An 8,955-nucleotide genomic window follows, 5' to 3' on the forward strand; every position below is an offset into this window, starting at 1 on the left:
AGGACAGCACACTCTTTTCCCCTCCTCCCCTGCTATGCTCTGAACATGATTTGGGTCCCATATTCATGCAGGACTTTAAACTCCAAATTCATGAGTTAATGCTACTAATAGGGAAACTTAATCCAATTATGACATTTGGGATGTGGGCCTGGAGGGAGGTCCTTAGGTCACTGAGGGTGTGGCCACGGAAGGTAACTCTCACAAGAAGGTTGACTATCAAAGCCGGAGATGGGCTTTCTCCCTCAAGGATCCTCAGGGTGGGATACTTCCTCTGCACACACTCTACTGCTGCCACCCACCATCCTCAACAGACACCAAGCCACTGGGACCACTTGATCTTGGTCCTGAACCTCCAAAATCTTGACCTTAAATGAACTTCTTTTCTTCATAAGTAGCCTCTCTTGGGTATTTCATTATAGTCATGAAAAATGGACTAATATATCACCTTACATTTCAGTTGACTCCACCCTGGACCGATAGGAAGTAGCAGGAGCATTTCCTGTAGAACTTCCAAGATTGTGAATTCTGGAAACTGCAGATTCTACCTTCAAGTGGCTTGGAATGCTCCCTCTTGGAACCCAGGTGCCACGTGATGAGGAGCCCAAGCAGGTGGAAAGGCCACATAGAAGGGCACTGAGTTACTCCAGTTTAGTTCCCAGCAGAGAGCCAGCACCAATAAAGCATTTTGGCCATTCCAGCCTGCCATTGATTGTAACAAGTGGAGTGGAGGAACCATCAGGCTGAGCCCAGACAACCCAGAAAAGTATGAAAAAGACAATAGATTCTTGTTGTTAGGTGAAGTCAGTATGTTTTGGGGTGGGGTTTTCCATACAGCAGTAGTTAACCAAGACTGTGAGTCTTGAGGAAAAGACGGGAGGACTCTGGTTTGGGTAAGAAGTGTGTCAAGTTTGAGTGTACAATTAAAGCTAGCTCAGAGCCAAAATGATGGGCTTTGATGAGGTTGTTTTGGGGTGAAAGATGGAATCTGAAGGCTGAGCGTGTGTGGAGTTAGAACAAAGAAAAGAGGAACATAGAAAGAGAAAGGAAGAGACCTTGGGCTTGAACCCACACTCTTCCATCCCTTCCTGTGGGTAGGTTAGCAAAGAAGGGGGGTAGGGGAAAGCAATGCTAGGTGTTGGCCATGGGAGGGGAGAAGGTTGGTGAGATGACAGCTCTTCCGCGTTGCGCCTACACAATCTTCAGTACACTTTACTTTACTTACAAGTGCTTCTATGCTAGTGCCTTCTTGGGAGGAGAACTGTAAGAGTGATTCGGATTCCATGTGTGGGTGAGTGCGGAGCAATCGATCTAATGACTGCAACCAGGCGCATGGGAGCCAGAGAGCTGGAAGGCGGGACACAAGGCACCTATGTAGTGCTGCACATTGCCAGCGACCCTGTGAGGTGGGTAGCGTTGAACGCATCCAGCAGATGAGCAGAGGCTCCGAGATGTGAAATAAGGTTTCTTGACTGATGCAGATTGGAAATAACAGCACCAGGATTCACACTCGGGTATATCACCACTTAATCTTGAAGTTTTTCCATCTGGTCCAGTTTCCTCTGCCTCTTCTCATCTTACAGTTTGGATAAGTAATCCTTGAGACTTACAGAGAGTTTCTAATGCCTTGGATTCCTAGGTTTCTCTCTCTACCAGTGCAACACTCAATTATATTCAGCTGTTGTTGGAGGGGCTGTTTATATTATAGTCGTGGTCATGGACCCCAGAGTCAGCCTAAGTTGATTCAGAGCCATGTTCTACCACTTACTAACTTCGTGCCACTGGACAAATTCCCCATCACTAACCCACTGTATCTCCATTTTCTCATCTGTGAAGTGGGTGTGCTGATTTCCTCTTGTTCAGTTTGTTGGTGGGTCTCAGTGAGTCAGTGCCTGTGTGTGAGCGCAGAACCTAGCACACAGGAAGGGCCGCACAAGTGTGCACTGCTGTGATCTGGTCCCCCATGTGGCCTCCGGCCCTCCTTTCCCTTATTTATCCTGGAGCTCAATGCTGGGCATCTTGGCTTGGATTGGGGATGAGAGGCAGGGTCCCCCCAGTACGTGGAGAGGGAATTCTGTCCAGGGCAAGCAGCCGTGGACCAATGAAGAGATCCACCTGAAAGTTCATTTTTCCTATTTGGGATGGATGAAAAGTCAGTCCTCCCTCAGTTTAAGGAGACAAATACTAGCAGAAGAACTAATAAACACGTTTGCTAAACAAGAACTCTAAGTAGGGGTTGATGAATGATGTGATTTTCCTTAGTGAAGGGAAAGGGGAAGTGACTTGGGCTGGTGAACACTGCTGATCTGTGCTTATGAAAAAAAATCTGCAAACTCAAGCCAAAAATGTTAGATGCAGTTGAGAATTTGTCTCAAAGATTCTCCCATAAAAGCCATTAGACAGAAAGTTTCTGGAAAGCTACTTATGAAAACAATAACAAGGGCCATCTGAGTGATGGGTTTGTAGACTCTCTTAACTTTTTTAAAAACTTTTCAGCATTTTTGTATTTTTAAAAATATAAATGTGTTATTGTCAACAGAAATAGCAAAGCTATTAAGTGTTTTTTTTTTTTTGCAGATTTATTTATTTATTTGAAAGACAGAGTTACAGAGAAAGAGGAAGAGACAGAAACTGAGATCTTCTATTGGCTGATTCACTTCCCAGATGGCTGCAATGGCCAGGGGTGGGCTTGGCTGAAGCCAGGAGCCAGGAACTCCATCCAGGTCTCCCATGTGTGTGGGGAGCAATCCGGACTGGACTGAGTTACTGGAATTAAGACTTATTCTATGCATCTGCTCTCCCACAATATGGCGCTGGGAGAGAAGAGAACAGCTTCCGCACAGCTGCCTCCAGTTCAACTAATAAACTGTAGGACTTGCTCCTGATTGGAGGAGAGCAGCGTACTCGGCGTGTGGGCAGCCGAGTTAGGATTGGCGGAGGAGGACTATAAAGGAGGAGAGAGACGGCATGCACCGGGAACATCTAAGGGGAACATCTATCCGAATAACACCTGTGCAGCCCCCGAGAAGAGCCGGCCGGCGGTGTGCCGCTCCCCTGCGGAAGTGGGGAATGTGGCCAGGGGGAACCGCCCTTCCACGGAGGTGGAAGGGTTGGTAGCCAACCCGGGAAGAACCAGCAGCAAACCCGGGGAGGGCCGAGCAGACGAAAGAACAGCGCAGGGTCCTGTGTCGTTCCTCCACGAAGAGGGGGAGCGACAATGTGAATGGCAGGGGCCCAAGCACTTGAGCCATCACCTGCTGCCTTCCAGGGTATGAATTAGCAGGAAGCTGGAATCAGAAGCAAAGTCTGGACTCAAACGCTGGCACTCTGATTTGGGGTACAAGTACCCTTGGCAATGTCTTAACTACAATGCCAAATGCTTATCCTGAGAAGCCTGCTTTATTTATTTAAAAATTTTTTAAAATTTATTTTAAAAGGCAGATTGGCACAGAAGGAGAGAGAAAAAAATTCTCTACCTGCTTTTTCACTCACTAAATACTTGTGAACAGCTGAGGCTGGGCCAAGCCAAAGCCAGAAGCCAGGAATTCCATCTGGGTCACCCAAGTGGGTGACAGAGGTCCAAGTACTTGAGCCATCACCTGTTGCTTTCCAGGCATAGTAGCAGGAAGCTGGGTTGGAAACACAGAGTAGCTGGGACTCGAACTAGAACTTGGATGTAGCACGTGAGTGTCCCATGTGGCAACTTAAACCGGCTGTGGCACAACACCCACCCCAAGACAGCCATTTTAAGGAAAAAAAAAAAAAAGTAGTCCATGACTCATTATTAACTTGAAAATCATGGGCTCATTTAGAAATTTCAACTCCAGTAACAATCTCTGCTGTGCCAACAGTTCAGCTAATAGCCCCTCAAGCTTCATAGACAGCTCCTCTGTTCTTTGAAAGCTGTTAGGATGTTTCTTCCTTTTTCCTGGAGGAAAATAACACCAATTTTGTTGGTCATTTCTCCACAATCATTTTTTCCCCAATACTTTCATCATAGTAAAAAAAATTACATCTCCCTGAAATCCATCAAAACAAGTTGGCCACACCTTGCAACAGACATTAGAACAGTCTCAAATAAAAGCTTGCCAGGTCACAGGTCACAGGTATCTGAGAAAGGGCTGACTAAGGCCAAAACAGGACTCTGCTAGTGTGAGTGATGCCTGCATCTCCATCTACAACCTCGGCTGTTACTGCACTGCTCACCCAGGTGCCTCCCTTCACTTCTAAATCATGAGACCTGGCTAGCAGAAGCCAGTGTTTGGTTGCCAAATTGTCCTATCTTAGCACCAATACTTCTGATTATTGCCATTCTGCCCATGTCCGTGAATGGCTTCAATAGTGTGGTGAGTATTAATTTGGGTGAGTATTTATTTGATTACAAATCAGCTTTAGTGAGTAGGCGGATTCACAAATAAGAAATCTGAAAATCATGGGCATCATCGCTATGATTTTTGCTCAGGTTTATTTCATACTTCCTAAGCACAGGCACTATGGCACTATGCTAAGTGTTTCTGGTGCACCTGCTCATCAAACCTCCACAACAGCTCCATCCAGGAGGTGCTGTTGTTATCACTGTTTTACCTGTGAGGAAGCCGAGTCTCAAGCAGACAAGGTTAACTTGGCCGAGGCGTACAGCTTACAGGTGGTCAAACAGGATCGAAGCCCAGGAGTGGCTACTACTGTGGCCTGCAGGCTCATCATTAGAGCCCCCGGTCCTGAGTGCTGATGATGGGGCTGGGAGTGAGAAGATGGTGGCCGAAGATCAATACACAGGGGACTACTGAGAGGCAGTGGGTGTTGTACAAAGTGCACAGAGGCTTGGAAACCAAGGCCCTGTTTTCAAGTCTTGGTTGCCTCACCGTGTGTATGGAAATTTGCTCGTTTTCTCCACTGAGTAAGGAAACTGGCCTCTCCCTGCCCCCTTTTCCTCCATTCTCTCCAGGACCTGAGAAGGATGCTGTTGGTTGGTAAATTGTGAAGAAAGAACTGCACCCGCCCAATGCAGCTGCTCCTCTTCCCCTCAGCTTCTCTACACCCTCAGCTTTACTGGCTCCCTCCATGACGTGGGGAGGCCGGCAGTGGTCCCATGGTGCCTGGGGCTGCAGAGACACATCCAGTTCTGTGGTTCGACTGAGGAAACCCATTTACCTGCAGACACACAGCTGGTCTTTCACAGTAGCAATGGCATTACGTGGGTCTCATCTACTTTCCTCCTTTCTCTTTTGTTCAGAACTTTGTTGGGCCCTAGCACATACTCCAACATGTCATGGGAGCTTGATCAAAGCCACGGAAATCCGGAATAGCAGAAGTCCACATCCCTAGAGAAAGCACAGGCCATCTGGAGGGGAAGGGTATACTCTTATTACGTGAGCCACTCCTTTTTCAAACTCATCCAGTTTCCCAGCAAAAGGAGATATTTCTACAGAAAACAGGAGAGAAATCACCCAGCAGGTTACAACAACTCTACAGGCTTGGCTTATGATCACGTTGTAGTAACAGTGTCTGCCAGAGGTCACTTAATGCACCATGGCCACCCATTTCAGCGTCTTTGTGTATGCAAACTTGATGGGGCTCCTTGGTTATGTCAGGGCTAAATATTATCCAAACACTGACCCAGAATCTGATTGCCAGTTTCAAGCTGGGTGTATTTTTCTTTGTTTTGTTTCAGAGGATATTATCAGTCTACCCAGGACATTTTATATTCAGAAAAGACCTGCCCAGGAAGCAGTAGGGTGGTTTCGCAGTTTGGCAAAGCTTATCCAGGACTGGGATTAGAAGTGGCTGACGTGAAGTCTGAAAGCGCATCTTTGTCCCTGGCACTTAGTTTCTCATAGATGTAGCAGGATGCAGCCGACAAAAGAACACCCAAAACAGGGCCATGAAAGGGACAATTTGGCTTAGATTTCTAGCATACTCAGCCTCTTTTAGGCCTTTCTGCAAAGTCATTTGTTAATCATGAACATACATTGAGGGGCTGATGCTGTGGCATAGTAGGTTAATCCTCCACCTGTGGCACTGGCATCTCATAAGGGCGCCAGTTCATGTCCCAGCTGCTCCTCTTCTGACCCAGCTCTCTGCTATGGCCTGGGAAGGCAGTAGAAGATGGCCCAGGTCTTTGGATCCCTGCTCCCACGTGGGAGACCTGGAAGAAGCTCTTGGCTTCAGATCAGCCCAGCTCCAGCCATTGTAGCCATTTGAGAAGACCTCTCTGTCTGTGACTCTGCCTCATAAATAAATAAATAAATAATTTTTTAAAAAGCATAGCTTTAAGAATGGCAGTTCATTCATTTGCAATTAGAAACAGCCTGGACATCTGTGTCCTGGAATACAAGCGAAGGCAGATCTTCCTTACTGCACATTTCATCTGAGCATTGCACAAGGTGTTTTCACCTGCACAAGGTGTTTTCACCTGCACTGTCCCATTTACCTTCCAGAATACTCTATGCATTGCCTATGGTGACTCTGTCCTACTGACAAAGAAGCTGATGTTCACACCTGTTAGGTAGTTGCTGCCAGCTGCTTAATCAGTAAGAAAGCACTGGCAGGAAAGGCGAAGTTTCTAAGACCAGGAGTGGAATCAGATTTTTTTTTTACCCCATGGTCAAAGGAGTGGCATGAAAGACTACTTCAAAAAAATTCATGGAAAAATAGAATTACAAGATATCTTTATCTTGATGAAAACATCTTGAAACCCAGGCATAGTTTTTTTTTTCATAATATACATTTTCTGTGAATGTTTTGGAGACCCCATGCATGGGACATTGTATAAAAATACAAAAAACCACACTTGCATGGCCAAAGCATCCTTAGCAAAACAGAACGCTCAGAACCTCCACGGTCCAAAGTGAGGGGCTTGACCACCTGTGCAAGGCTTGCTGCGGATGCTGGGAAAAGCCTGTTCCGTGACGTCACAGTGGATGACGTTGCAGAGCCTGGACTGACGCTCCTCCTCAGAGAATTGTATACACTGTGGATGTGTATTCTGTCTTCCCTCCAGGGCAGGGAAGGGCAGGGAAGAGGGGGCTGCCTTCCCACCTCAGACTGGGGATGAGAGCTTGGCCGGCGCCCCCTGGAGTCAAAGCATCCCAGTAAATTGCATTTGCACCACTTCTGCAAAATCCTGCAGACAGGTGGCTGTGGGGAGGAGCCTGAGGGAGCAGTGATAACTGGGGACTCACTGGGGGTCAAATTGGATGAAATTCGCTTGGGATCATCTTTGAACTCTCTGGACAGTAACGTGCCCCCAACAGAGGGAGCGGGAGGCCAGATGCCCACAGGCATCCGGGGAGTGGCACGTAGCATGTCAGAGGGAAAAGTTTTCCACATTCGGGAAACTGCAATCCCAAGGGAGAATCCATGACAGCACTCGCAAGAGAAGACTCAGCTCTGGGAGCCTCTGCCCAGTGGAGACAGTGCTGTGCCTTACAGTTCCTACCACGTGGACTGCATTTCCCAGCTGCCTTTGCAGTCAGGTGGGACCACGTGACTGAGTTAGTCAATGGAGTGGGCAGACTGGCTCCTTCTCATCTGGCCCCAGAGTACATCCTTCCCCTCCAGATCGTCTGTGCCTTTTCTCTTTGGCTCTCACCAGCAGAGCAGGATGAAGCCCTAGGAAGTGGAGAGGCCACAGGCTGGAGCCAGCAGGGCTTTGCGTGAACACAGAGTTCTGTGTCGCCTGTCCTCCTCAGGTGCCTGTGACGTGGGTGAGAGACACAGGCTCCCTGCCAAGTCATTCTTACTGGGGTTGTTGCTACAGCTGGTGAAACTGGTCAGCTGTGGCTCCTCCCATCGCCAGACTGTCTGGGACAAGCAGGGAACTCTGCTCTCTGTCCTTTCCTCCCTCCCTCCCCAGCCCTCACCCCACTCCGGATCCCAGCCCTGGGAAGGTCAGGGGCAGACTTGGTACAGGGTTGAGGGTAGAGAAACTAGGAAGAAAAACAGGTTCCCAGCCATGCCCCGTCCCGTCCTCCCAGTCAGACCACCGCACCCAGATTTCCACCCTCTCGATCCCTGACATGAGTTTTGGAGGGAAAACCGTTGCACCTGCCACCAGCACTTCTCAAAGGGATGAGTGGGCATTGCTGAATCAGGAACCTTAGATTGACAGCGACCACTGTTTCCACTGCACAACAAAGCAAGCTCACAAAACACACGATAGCCTTGAGTTAAGATTTTTACATTTTGTCCAACATAAATTTTTTTGCATTGATTTTGAGGTTTAAAAAGTATTGCACTAAGATATCATTTATCTTGATTACTGAGTTCTGAGAGGCCCCTCATGTTTGTGTCTAAGGTGATGCCTCACTTGCTTTGCCTTGATCTTGGTCCTGCTTGAAATATTGAAACCAAACTCTCGATTCTCCTCCTACCCCACCGCCAACCTCAGACCCATTCCCTGTTCATGTCAGTGAATGTTAGCTCATCCACCCAGCGCCCAGGCCAAACCTCTGAATCAGCCCTGATTTCCTTTCTCTTGTATTTCATATCTAATCAATCCTCAAGTCTTGTCAGCTCTGCTTCCCGAATTACTCACCGCCTGACCGTTTCTCTCTCCGTCTGCTGCTTCCCACACTGTCAAAATCACATTTGTCTCTGAACTGCATCGCTGGGAAAATCTCCTGGATGGATTCTCTGTCATTCCCCTCTAGGCGCCTTCCCACCTCACTCTGAACAGTATCCAAAGTCACGCGATGTCCTACCAGGGCCCAGGGATTCACTCACTCACCGCTCTCCGCACCTCTCCTGTTCTTCTCTTCCCACCCCAAGCCCCACATTGTTGCCACACTGGGCTCCTTACTGTTCCTCCAATATGTCAAAGTCACTCCTGCCTCTGGGCCTTGTGCTTGCTGTCCCCTCTGCCTGTGCAATGTTCTTACAGATTTCTGCACAGCCAGGTATCTCACTCCATCAGATCTCTGTGTAAACACTACTTCAAGAAAAAATCCTTTGACTGTT

This window comes from Oryctolagus cuniculus, chromosome 2 (genome assembly GCF_051225735.1).
Source record: "Oryctolagus cuniculus isolate XC-2025 breed Fujian yellow rabbit chromosome 2, ASM5122573v1, whole genome shotgun sequence".
In the NCBI taxonomy this organism is placed as follows: Eukaryota; Metazoa; Chordata; class Mammalia; order Lagomorpha; family Leporidae; genus Oryctolagus; species Oryctolagus cuniculus.